Source organism: Capricornis sumatraensis, chromosome 6 (genome assembly GCF_032405125.1).
Source record: "Capricornis sumatraensis isolate serow.1 chromosome 6, serow.2, whole genome shotgun sequence".
Taxonomy (NCBI): domain Eukaryota; kingdom Metazoa; phylum Chordata; class Mammalia; order Artiodactyla; family Bovidae; genus Capricornis; species Capricornis sumatraensis.
Window position 1 is genome coordinate 43,195,030 of NC_091074.1, and position 13,832 is coordinate 43,208,861.

A 13,832-nucleotide genomic window follows, 5' to 3' on the forward strand; every position below is an offset into this window, starting at 1 on the left:
GATTTCAGCTTATATTCCAACAAACAAAGTGGAGGCTGTGTGCCTTTTCTCACCTAGCCACAAAAGTCAAACAGTGTCACTTCTTCACTGGATTGGTACATGAGTGTGACACGTTTGCCTAGATTCAAAGGGCAGGGAATATAGACCACTGTTTTCAATGGGAGAACTGTCAGGATCACCTTGTAAAATTGTCTCTATGATACACAATGTTGTTACATCATGCCACACTCAGTTCTCTGGCCACAATTTATATCCCTCCCATTGGCACTTCCTTCTCCAAGACTCCTCTCTCCCCCACTGTGTTTTTACAGCAGCAATTTCAGGTTAAAGATATGAGATCTTTTATTTAAACTATACCTCTGAGTTAGTAAAACTATTTTATGCAATTCCTAAGATACAGCTCTTTGAGTATCATTCTCATTGGTCAGAACACTTGTGAATCAAAAAGACTAAGATAACCAGTAAAGGCAATAATTTCCAAATAGATAAAACTGTGGAACCACAGTAGTTGCTGGTAAGAGGCACTTCTGACACACTGCTGGACAGTGTTGTCAGTTTCTTAGAGCTCAGTCTTGCTCTCTGGAGTCGTCGTTTGGCATCTTTTGGCTATATATCCCTGAGACATTATTATTTTTCCATTAGGAGTGACTGATACATATCAATAAGGAACTCAGCTTATTTCTTGCCCATAGTAGTTCAAAAGTCCAAAATCCTGCTTTCATTTTGCAATATATTCTTTTCATTTTGAAATCACTTTTTAAAATGTGTGTTTTTGTAATGTATCCATAATAATCCACTTCATTAGACAAAATTCATATCCACAAATCTGTTTCCATTTCCTTTTCTTTTCTAAGGGCTGCCCATACTCCTTTGCCTATAGCTTTAGGTCAGTGAAAACTCTGCTTTCATTGTTTTATCTCTGACTCCTCTTCTAAGGACTCTCTTGACTACATTAACTTCATCCAGATAATATAGGATAATCTCCCCATCTCAAAATCATTTAAGCTACAAAGTCCCTTCTATCATCCAAGTGACATATCCACAGCAGCCCCCTTCCCCTTTGAGGCTGCTAAAGGAATACTCTCCTTAGAAGCCCTATATGTATTGAGGTTTTCTGTGAGATGTGTCCTTAAAATTTGCAGACTGCACTTTTGGTGGTTATGTGTTAGCATAGGTTCATCAGTTCCAATAAAGGCTCCATTCTAATGACTGAGATTGATAATGAGGGAGGCAATGCCTTCACAGAGTCAGTGGATATATAGGAAATCTCTGTACCTTTCCTTCAATTTTGCTGTAAACCTGAAACTTCTCTAAAAATTTAAAATCTTAGGAAAAAATTGCACAGCAACTATTTCTATAAACATAAAAATTCAGGAAGAAAATCCTGAGTTGTTCATGCAAAAGCATCTATGAAGCACACCTTAGATCTTTGCTAGGTTTCTGATATAAATTTTTAGTCTCATCTTGTCCCCTTCTTACTTACAGGACAGTTTATTGCCTGAAATGATTGGTCTAGGTCCCTGCTTTTCAGTCCAGTAATTTCTAATTTCCATTCAATTTACTTTGTTCTTTAGCTGATCTCTTATTATAGGTACGTAGGCTTCCCTGGTGGCTCAGATGGTAAAGCGTCTGCCTACAATGTGGAAGACCAGGGTTCGATCCCTGGGTTGGGAAGATCCCCTGGAGAAGGAAATGGCAACCCACTCCAGTATTCTTGCCTGGAAAATTCCATGGACTGAGGAGCTTGGTAGGCTACAGTTCATGGGCTTGCAAAGAGTCAGACACGACTGAGCAACTTCACTTCACTTCAGGTAGAAGTCAGACATTGCCTTCAACACTCTGCCTAGAAATATACTTAGCTATAGGTTGGGTTTTTAGGCATGTTTTGCTATTTTTAAATAACAGTTTTGCTAAACTTCCTGCCACTGTATTATAAAGGTCTCCATTACTCCAGGTACCAACAGTGTTTTCTTTGCATTCTGGACAGCCTCTTAGAGGCCAACCAGACTCCAGTCTCCTTAAGGCCTACTAGCTTCCACCTGCCGTATAGCTCCAGGGCATATGTTATGTGTTTCAGGAGACAAGGGCATGTTACATGGTTTGGTAGTTGTGTTTGTAAGCAAGGGAAGTAAGCAATGAGCTCTACTATAATATTCAAGAAATGCTACCTTTTAAAATTGAAATGAGAAGAAGCAACTTCTCACCTGAAATACACAAAGAAGTTGAAAGAATTGAAGTTGTTATTTTCCTGTTTTGAGGGGTGAAGTGCAGGTGGTGGGAAGAGCATGCTGGTGATTGGAAGAGTGGAATCTAAGTTTTTAGCATAAATGTATTATGAGTAGATATTGATGTGCATGTAATATCAAATATAAAGCTGGTATATATTTTTATATTATTTTGTCTATATTCTTCTTCCAACTCCAGACATATCAAAGGACTTGCAGAGGATCTTTTTTAAAGGATATATTATCCTTTGGAGTTTCTTAAAGGATGTAATATCCTATGGGGTCCATGGTGGAGTTGGTGGTAGGGCAATGGTTGTTGGATGTAGCAAGGACCTACCTTTTCTGTTAAATTACAAACAAAAAGACCAGAATTGTAGAAGAATGTAAAATATGGAGGTAGAAGGCCTGAACTCTGTGTTTCATCTCTAATTCCATTATCCCCAATGTCAGATGTGATGTCCTGAACAGAGACCATAGTTAATGTTTGCTGGTTGGTAGGGAGGCTGCTGCTGCTGCTAAGTTGCTTCATTCATGTCCAACTCTGTGTGACCCCATAGACAGCAGCCCACCAGGCTCTTCTGTCCCTGGGATTCTCCAGGCAAAAATACTGGAATGGGTGGCCATTTCCTTCTCCACGGCATGCATGCATGCTAACTCACTTCAGTCATGTGCGACTCTGTGCAACCCCTTAGATAGCAGCCCACCAGGATCCTCTATCCTTGGGATTCTCTAGGCAAGAATACTGGAATAGGTTGCCATTTCCTTCTCCAGGTAGGGAGGCTGAGAGGGCCCCAAATAAACTTCATCTACCCCAGAGTTTGGCATAGGAGCAATCATATTTTTAGCTTTGAGTACTGAGTATCCTTTAGCTTCTTATATCTAAGTTAATATTTAGACATCATTCTATATGATACATGTTTTCCAAATAAATATGTGTTAAGGAATAAAACAAAGGATGAAAGTCCTGGAATTGAAAAAAAGAAAAAGAACAAATGTCAAATACTCATTGAAAGCATAGAATATTCAGCTTGACTTCCCAGGCACTACTAACAGTATTTTTGTTGAGTGTTATTTCTGCTGCATCACATTGGAAATGCACTTTGGTATAGCTTTACTTCAATTACTTTCCCTTGGGTTTTGAAAAGTTTGCCCTGGAAAATAAGAAAACCAAGTGATGGGAAAATTTCACAGTATATGGCTGTATGAAGAATACATTTATTTTAATGCTGGGAATAAAGGCTGCCTGAGAGGTCAGATATAGTACAGTGGCTGTGTGTCACATATTTTTAGAGTTCTTGGTGATTTTTAGAGTTCTTGGAAACAGATTTGTGGATATGAATTTTGTCTAATGAAGTGGATTATAATTGATACATTACAAAAACACACATTTTAAAAAATGGTTTCAAAATGAAAGCAGATGTATGATTTTCATTTTGGTATAAGCTGATGTTTTCTTAAAGTTCATAATTGTTGGAGAGATTAGGTAGTTTTGAGAGAGAAAACCAGAAAGTACCTGAACCATCTCTGCACATTTGATATCCTGTGACTGCCAGACATCAGCTATACATTCCTAGTCCCCTTGTTGACCTTCTCTTCAGAGCTTTTTCTCTATTTATTGTGTGTTAGTTACTAAGGGTTTTTTTTTTTTTTTCCAAAAAACTGTTCTGCTTATAAAAATATCTCTATTCGCTAACTTTTCTTTTAGAATAAAGAAATGTCAGGGTCTCTCAAAGAACAGAAAATAATTGAATTTGTCTTTAGGCTTTTTTACAGCAACAAAGGGAATATGAAAAGAAAACATAGCATGGGCCTACCTTTTCTGTTAAAGTATAAGCACAAGCACCTTGAAGGGCAGAACTTTGAGTCTTGGTGTAGTGTACATGTGTGTATACATATCTGTGCACAAAGCTCCCTGCTTAACAATAGAAAAATAAAGGCATTTGTGGGACAATCCAAACACAATAGCAGGCTCAAAGATGATACTCAGAATCTGAAATGCCTCCAACGAAAACCTAATCTCTTCCTCATAAAAGTACTTAGTTTAGGTAAAATCTCAATTCTGTATCCCCCAAATTTCTGAATTAAAACCCTCTGTGGAAGGGAAAATTACATGCTGGATCCCTCCTCCCTCAACCGTAGAAAGGAGGGTATATTCACTTCTTAACAGAAGAAACCGACTTTATTCTTTGGAGCACTGCTTTGGTCAGTCATTGGCCAGACATAAACAGTGAATAAAGTAAGTAGATAGTAACAAAACTGTACAGGAAATGGCTCTTAACCTATTCTTTCATGGTCAGCTCAGCCAGTGCTTATGAAGCTTCTGGAAAATGTCCCAGTTTAGGCCTTTTTGCTGACTATTATGTTGAGAAAAATGAGAGGCTGGATTAAAATAGGAAGAAAGGTGGGGATAAATACAGGTGGTGGGAAGAGCAGATTGGAAGAGTGGGATCTAAGTTAAGTTTTTAATATACATGTATTGAAAGTGAAAGTCACTCAGTCCTGTCCAACTCTTTGCAACCACATGGAGTGTTCTCCAGGCCAGAATACTGGAGTGGGTAGCCATTTCCTCCTCCAGGGGATCTTCCTAACCCAGGGATCGAACCCAGGTCTCCCACATTGCAGGCAGATTCTTTACCAGCTGAGCCACCAGGGAAGCCCAAGAATACTGGAACGGTGACTCTTCCCAATGCAGGAATTGAAAGGGGGTCTCTTGCACTGCAGGTGAATTCTTTACCACCTGAGCTACCGGGGAATCCCTACATGTATTATGAGTAGATATTAAATTGATGTGCCTGTTGGGCTGCCATGTATGGGATCGCACAGAGTCAGACATGACTGAAGCGACTTAGCAGCAGCAGCATGTAATATCAAGGGTAAAGCTTCTAGACATTCTTTATATTAGTTTGTCATATTTTTATTTCAATTCTAGACATATTAAAGAGCTTGCAGAGGATCTGAAAAGATATGGAGTCCATGGTGGAGTTGGTGGTGGGGTAATGGCTGCTGGATGTTGCTCACAAGTCCAGGGGTTGCCTGGGTGACTGACTCTTCTGCAGTGATATTTCACATTTCTTTGGCAAGCTAGCTTAGACCTGTTCCCATCGTGAATACAGGAGGTGTACAAGCATGCAAACTCAAACATTCACACATATTTCAAGTTTCTATTTTTTAGCTTTGCTAACATTGTGGCTAACATGATTTGCACAGCACCTCTGAGAGTCCAGTTGCAGGGCTCTGTGTTATCACAGAGGGATACATACAGGAGGGGATACATGAAGTGGGACCTTCAATATAACCCATCTACCACACATGACTGTATAAATCCTTCCAACCATTGTTTGTGGCCCTAAAACTTACTGATGAGTCAAGAAGTTCAAGGAATATAACTATTTTATTTTATGTCACACCAGTTATTTAGGTATTTTCTGTTTAAAACATGATATAGATACTGAGGCCAAGAGATGCTATGGCTTCAATGACTTTGGACTCAAACCCAAATCAAACAAAGCTCTTAATCTTGTTAGAAAAGCACAGTACTAAAGAGGTGAAAATTACTCCTAGTTGGAGATGGGCAAGACAGTGATAATAAAAAACAGCAAAAGTTAGTGAGACAAGTTGATAGTAGAGACCCCAGTGTGAAAATAGCTGCCCATTATTTAGTGCTAGTTGTGATGGTGATCCAAAGGACGACCCAGTGCCCCAGTGTACCTGCTTTTGTTTGATTTTTTTCTTTAAATGTCTAAATTCTGCAGTATTAGCCAATTTTGAAATACCTAATGCTTACTTTTTCCAGTAGAGAATGAATTTAAAAAGGGAATTTTGTTGAATGAAGTTTCACTTCACTGCTCAAGGATTTCCATACACTTTTCCAAAATGGCTAGTGAGAATTTTGCTGAGCAGTCTCATACTTGAAATATCTGTCAATGCAGGGTCTCCAAATATTAGTATAGAAAATTGTTTTCAGTTGCACAAAGATATAAGTGTAAAGGAAGGTTTGTTGTTCACTTAAACTGTTTAGAGCGCATATAAATCTGATTATTTTCTAAAATAAAACTGCCAGAAGATACATTTAGAGCTTCTGACCTTTGCTGCTAAGGTCAAAGCAATATCATTGGAGCTCTGCATAGTTAATAAATCAACAGAAATACATGCTCAGCTGACTCTGATCATCTCAGCACTAAAAAGCATCTGTCTAAAAATGTCTACCATATTTACAAAAAAAAAAAGTCATAGTTATCACTGTACCACTGCACGTAAAACGCTGGGTATCATATATAAGCATGCACACACAAACTCACATATGTATATATAACATTTCAAAGAGATGAATTAAATCCTTCTCTAGGGCATTGAAACTTGGTGTACTTGGTGCTCACACCTGACAGAAGAGACAGATAAAAACTAGAGATCATATATATGCTAATTTGAATTTGAATATATATTCTAATACTGTTTAGAATTATACCCAATGGAGATGGTGAGATCTGATTATCAGATTTCTGAAAAGTAAGCCAATTAACATCTGAGGAGTACATAACATTTTCATTTAAATGCTAGCAATTAGCCCTATAGTTATCTTTTAGAAACTGTAGGGGAGAAATTCAGGTGTTTTCTTACTTCAAGTTTTGAATATATTTTCTTGTCACTATTGACCCAACTGTCAGTGATTATTCTTGGTCTTCAGGCTGTCTGAAGCAAGAACTGGAAACTCAAGCTGTTCTTAGGTATTAACTTGATCAAACCAGGAGGTAAACGGTTTTATATCCCTTCAAGCTTCTTATCTCCTGAGATTACCTTAATTTAGACATCTCTTACTTCTTGATCTTGAGATTTCTGTCCTCTAAATCAGCAAACCTAACATTTTCACTTAGGTGACCCACTGTGTTCTCAGTTTGACAGGTGAGAGTAGAGAATTGCCCACATTTTCAAGATGTAATTGTTGCAGTATCAAATACCTTAAACTTATTTTTTTTTTCCTGTTCTCAAACCTTAATTGAGCCTGCTGCTGCTGCTGCTAAGTCACTTCAGTCGTGTCCGACTCTGTGTGACCCCATAGACAGCAGCCCACCAGGCTCCCCCGTCCCTGGGATTTTCCAGGCAAGAACACTGGAGTGGGTTGCCATTTCCCTCTCCAATGAATGAAAGTGAAAAGTGAAAGTGAAGTTGCTCAGTCGTGTCCGACTCTGCGACCCCATGGACTGCAGCCCACCAGTTTGCATTAATTTTTAAAAAACTGCTAGTTTCCTCTGTGATGAAATTTCTTTGGAATTAAATGTTTACAGATTTGTTTCTCAAAAGGAGAAGGGTGTTGTACACTTGTCTATATCTGGATACATTTTTCCTTGCCACGTCTATAAATGAAATTAAACTAGGAATGTTGTGGATAGAGACCAGGGATGCTGCTGAACAACCTATAATGCATAAGACAGCATGTCATGACACCAATTTATCTGCTCTAATTGTTAATAATGCTCAGGTTTAGAAACTATCCTATAAACAAAAGAAAAAAGGCAAATACCACTGACCTCTACTTCTCCAATTCTTTACCCTTTATCCCTAGAGGAGAATTGAGCCTAAGGCTCAACCATGCATTTACTTTCAGAAAAAGGATTTCACAGTCATTGTGGGACTGTCAAAAAATATAGTGAGCGTTAAATGGAAAAAGTTGGTGGTATGTAAAATTATCCATTTTGAGGGAAAATAGAGTAACAAATTTCCTATTCACTCATTCACTTCTTCATTTCAAACCTACTATAAACCTGGAGCACTTAATACAGTCCAAAGTGGTAGGATGGGGTGGGGTGGACACAGTGAATCTGGCACATTACTTAACATTGATTGTGGAAGCAAGGGCTGAATAGAAGAGAGAAAATAAAATGCCTCTTCCTGCCTTTGTTTTCCTAGTTGTGGAAGTGCTAATAATACAAAGACCACAAAAACAGAGGAATATAGATGGAAATATAGATGTAAAAATGTAAAGGCAGAAAGAATCTGATAAATATGAGAAACTTAATGTGTCATATTGGTGAGTTACTTGTGACATCATTTTATTCTCCTAAAATGTTATTTGAAGATTAGGAAACAACCCAAGAGAAACTGTAACTCAGCTAAGATTTAGCTTGACAGACTTTGGTCTCAAAGGTCCAGGGTTTCCTCTAATCTCAAAGTTGCCAAGTCTCTCCTATTCAGATTATTTGGCTCTTGCCTCATACTCCTTTACCTGGATAATGCCTGTTCATACTTGAGGTCTTAGTAGATGACTCTTTCCTATAAGCCTTCTCTGCAAGTCTGAATAAATCACCTCTTCAACATGTTTCCTGTACTTCTACAACCACGGTTCATATCTCAGTGTACTGCAATAACCTGTATCCACTCATATTTCTAGAATATAATTTCCTTGGCTCTCTCATTCACTCAAACTCTCAGTAATCAGCTTAGTAATTGGCATGTATGTCCCTCTATGACTAGATTTATGACTCTGTGTCTGAGATATTCTTTTTTCTAATGTGGCACTAGTAGTAAAGAACCCTGCTGCCAGTGCAGGAGACATCAGAGACATGAGCAAATCCATGCATCAGGATGGTCTCCTGGAGGAGGACATGCGTCCTACTTCAGTATCCTTGCCTGGAGAATCCCATGACCCTATAGTCCATGGGGTCACAAAGAGTTGGACACGACTGAAGCTGCTTAGCTTACATGCACATGTATATGTATATATTTTAGAAAAATATACACAAAGGAAACAAAGTCTCATAAAGCCCTTCATTTTCTCTAGCTGGTTGTCCTATGGAGAGATTGGGGTCTTGGATCTCTAAGTCATAGGGTCCTTTGTCTCTTTTAACCACCCATGTCATTATGCTTAAATCTGGGAAGTATCAGATGGAAATGATAGGAAAGACCAAAGTGCGTTTCTTCAAAAGCTCTTAACTCAGGTCTGTTTTCCTATCTTGGTCATCTAGAATGTACTGAATAGAACATACAGTAACTCCTTGTCTTCTACTGTAAAACTTAGAGCAGAAGACAGTCTTATGCCTCCTTTCTTGGGTTTTTCTCTCACTTTGACCATGTGAGTGAGTTGTAAAGAAGAAAAGAATCTTTATCCCTGTTTGGTGGTCCCAATGTATTACCTAAAAGTTCCTGATTTCATCATTAATCCATTTCTCAAAGTTTCTCCCCTATCCTCAAGAGTGAATAGAGAAGGCATTTAATTCTTTGCCTCAAATTTCCCTTGAATTTTGTTGAATTCTCTGTATTAGAGTAGAATATATCTTAACAAATGACTTGAGGAGTATAACTTTAAACTTCTCCCAAGGGTTAGTAATTCAACTTACTCATACATAAAATCTGTTTTTGAATATCTTAAAATTAGTTTAATCTCTAAGTTTATTTTAGTTTAGTTGCTAAGTCATATCCAATTCTTTTACACCCCATGGGTTGTAGCCTGCCAGGTTCCTCTGTCCATGCGATTTCCTAGGCAAGAATACTGGATAGGGTTGCCATTTCCTTCTCCACAGGATCTTCTTGACCTAGGGATCAAACCCGCATCTCCTGCATTGGCAGGTGGATTCTTTACAACTGAACCACATGGAAACTAATCTTAAAAATGGCATATTTAAAAGATGTCTTTGATATGATACACATGAGCAAAAACTGTTTATTAGGCTGATAGTGTGACTCAAAAAAATGACCTAAAGCCATCCTCAATGAATGGCAGGCCATTTTTTTCTTAATTTTCCTAAGAAGGTATTTGTCACCAATATCGTATAACACATTATTGCACATCATAATTCTAACATAGAATTTGTGCAAAGTGAATTTGAAAAAAAAGAGCTCAGCAAATGGAAAACGTGTATTAAAAAATATCAAGTGCAAATATTTCCCCAAAATATTGCCACTGAACTAATTCTAATATAATGAGCCTTAAGAAATGCAATGATCTCATATTTGTCTTATTGTTAAAACTGCGTAGGTGGTTTAACAAGTATTTTCACATCATGTGTGCTTTGTTAGATGTTAACATTTTTTTAATCAGCATAATTAGAATGGTAGGTGTCCTGAAGAGATATTCACAGCTCTGTTTAAATATAAGTGAAATCTCACAGATGTTAGCCAGAATTTCTAAATGTATACTTGCCTCTCAAGTCCTACTTGACAAAGCAATTTTAAAAGTATTTTCCTAAGACCCTTCAGTGATGCTGTTTCATTTATTAGATTTCTTCATTACACAGAAAAACATTCATTCATGTTAATAAAACAAAAATAGTCTGATTGTGTAAGACTGTTTCCTATAATTTTACAGCAAAGATGACTTCTAAAATCTGCTTCACCCATCTTTAGACTTAAATGATCAGAATTGTATTAGTCATGATCCTTGGCTAAAACATAATCATTGTTGGTCTGTGAATGGGCAGTCTCCCTTCCTTGATTCCCCCCTCCATTCCTTCCTTCCTTCTCTCATAGTAATGAAATGACACCATGCCAAAAAAGCTGCTGTCTCCAGGGATAATCATCCCTCCCCCTTATCCTTCTCCCTGCCTCCATCCCCTGGAGTATACCATTATCTTGGATTCTGTCTGGACCGTTCTTTGTTTTTTGTTTGTTTTTATTCATATTCTACTTTTTTGTCAATTAATTTATATTTATCTCAGTTGGCTAAAAGATTTAAGCTTAGTTGTTACTGTGGACTGTTATTCTGTCTTAAACCTGAAAGTTTTCACTTTCTAAAGAATTTCAGAATTCTGCCTCTAAGTCAGCTGTCTAGAGCATGAATCCATAGAATCTATGTTATTACTAATCACTAGATTTCAAACTGTTTTCCCAAGTTTAGGAGACATTGTTGACCTTTACAAATACTAATGATAGCTGCCTGACTTCAGTGTCCTGAGTGTAGGGCATGTACAAGGTACAATCAAAAGACAATAAACGTTAGCAAGATAATCATTGATTAGTTAGCTTATTAATACTTAGGTTATTAACAGATATTCAGTCTAGGTGAAATTATCTAGCCATTTTAAAACTTTTTCCTCAGCAGTTTAAAATATCAATATTTATTGGGAGATTGGGATTGACATATATACACTACTATGCATAAAATAGATAACCAATGAGAACCTACTGTATAGCATAGGGCAAAAAATAGGTACAGTCTGTTTGTAGGACATATATTAACCTTAAAAATTTATCCCAATATACATTGCTGCTACTGCTGCTGCTAAGTCACATCAGTCATGTCCGACTCTGTGCGACCCCATAGATGGCAGCCCACTAGGCTCCCCCGTCCCTGGGATTCTCCAGGTAAGAACAATGGAGTGGGTTGCCATTTCCTTCTCCAATGCATGAAAGTGAAAAGTGAAAGTGAAGTCACTCAGTCGTGTCCAACTCTTAGTGACCCCATGGACTGCAGCCTACCAGGCTCCTCCGCCCATGGGATTTTCCAGGCAAGAATACTGGAGTGGGTTGCCATTGCCTTCTCCCAATATACATTAGGTGCAAACAAATACTGTTTGATTCCACTTATAAAAGATACCTAGAGCAGACAAATTCAGAGTCAGAAAGTACATCAGTAGATGCCAGGGTTGAGGGGTTTGGGGAGGTCCCCAACCTAACTCTATTAACTAGGGAGTTAGTGTTATGGGAACACAGTTTCAGTTTAGGAAAGTGAAAACTTCAGGAGAAGGATGATGATAGTTGAATAACAATGTGAACATATTTGGTGCCACTGAATTGTACAGTTAAATATGGTTAAAATAATATGTATTATATTATGTAGCTTTTACCACAATAAAATATTTAAAATTGAGTCAAAACAATAAAAAATACTTTAATGGTGTATAAGTTGATATTTTACCAATTTTGTTCACTTGAACTACTTTATAGTTCTCAGAACTCTTTGTAGCATAAAGTCATCATGTTCTATAAAGATTTCACAAAACTCAGTTTAAGTAGAAGGCAATGGCACCCCACTCCAGTACTCTTGCCTGGAAAATCCCATGGACAGAGGAGCCTGGTAGGCTGCAGTCCATGGGGTCACGAAGAGTCGGACAGGACTGAGCGACTTCACTTTCACTTCTCACTTTCATGCATTGGAGAAGGAAATGGCAGCCCACTCCATTGTTCTTGCCTGGAGAATCCCAGGGAAGGGGGAGCCTGGTGGGCTGCCGTCTATGGGGTCGCACAGAGGAAATTACCTATTATAAAACTCAGAGTTGTAAAATTTACATCTGAGTTTTTTTTTTTTAAGATATTTAGGCAACAAAATACACCATAGGATTATTTGTCACTAATCATAAATTCCCTGGACATGAAGTTCAGATTTATCTTGCATAATTTTCCAAGTTTCCAATACTTTCATAGGTAAAAGTAAAGTAACTATCTATTCTATAACTTAGAGAGACTCTCTGTATGTTCTGAGTAACTTAAAAAATCACTTATGTTTGGCTGGAAGACTGTAGACATACTGCTTACTTTTTGATATACCTTGATTATTATATTTTTTCTCCTTATAATTGAAGTATTATTGACTTATATTTCAAGTGTACAACATACTTATGTGATTTGTTTTTACATTACAAAATGATCACTGTGTAAGCCTAGTTACCATCTGTCACCATGCAAAGTGATTAAAGTATTATTCATTATATTCCCTCTACTATATATTACATTCCCATGACTTATTTTTATTGTATAAATGGAAATTGATGCCTCTTAATACCCCTCGTCTATCTCATTCATTTCCCCCACCAACCCTCTCACCTATGGTGACCAATTTGTTCTGTGTATCTGAATCTGTTTCTATTTTGTTATATTAATTCACTTGCTTTTTAGATTCTACATGTAAATGAAATCATATGGTATTTGTTTCTCTCTAGCTTATTTCACCTAGCATAATACCATTCAGATCTATCCATGTCATAAATGGCAAGATTTCATTATTTTTTATCATTGAGTAGTATTCCATTGTTTGCTTAACTATTATCTTTTTTCATTTTTGAGGTATAGTTGACAAATAAAATTGTAAGATAAAGTATATATCATGGAGAATTAATGTATGTATATTGTGAATGAATTCCTCCATCTGGTTAATTAACACATCTGTCACTTCATATATTTATCTTCTCTTTGTTTGCTTTTTTTTGGTGAGGATAATTAAGTGCTGCTGTCTTCCAAGATTTCAGTTGTACAACAGTGTTACCAACTATAATCACCATATTTTACATTACATTCTCAGATTACATTCACCCTATAGGTGAAAGTTGGTATTTTCTCACCCCAACCACTGGCAACTGCTTTTCTACTTTCTGTTTCAAGGAACTTAACTGTAAATTTTTTTTTCCACATCTCAATGATACTATGCATTATTTGTTTTTCTTTGGCTTATTTCACTTACCATAATTCTTCAAGGTCCATCCATTTTTTTCCCCACATGTCAAGATTTCCTTCTAATGGTTGAATAATCTAATTTATGTTTGGGTCTGTGTGTGTGTGTGTAAAATATTGATACCTTTTCGCAGTATATGATTGGCAAATATATTCTCCCATTCCATAGATTGCTTTTTCATTTTGTTGATTTTTTTCCCTTTTCTGTGCAGAAGCTTTTTAGATGGAGGT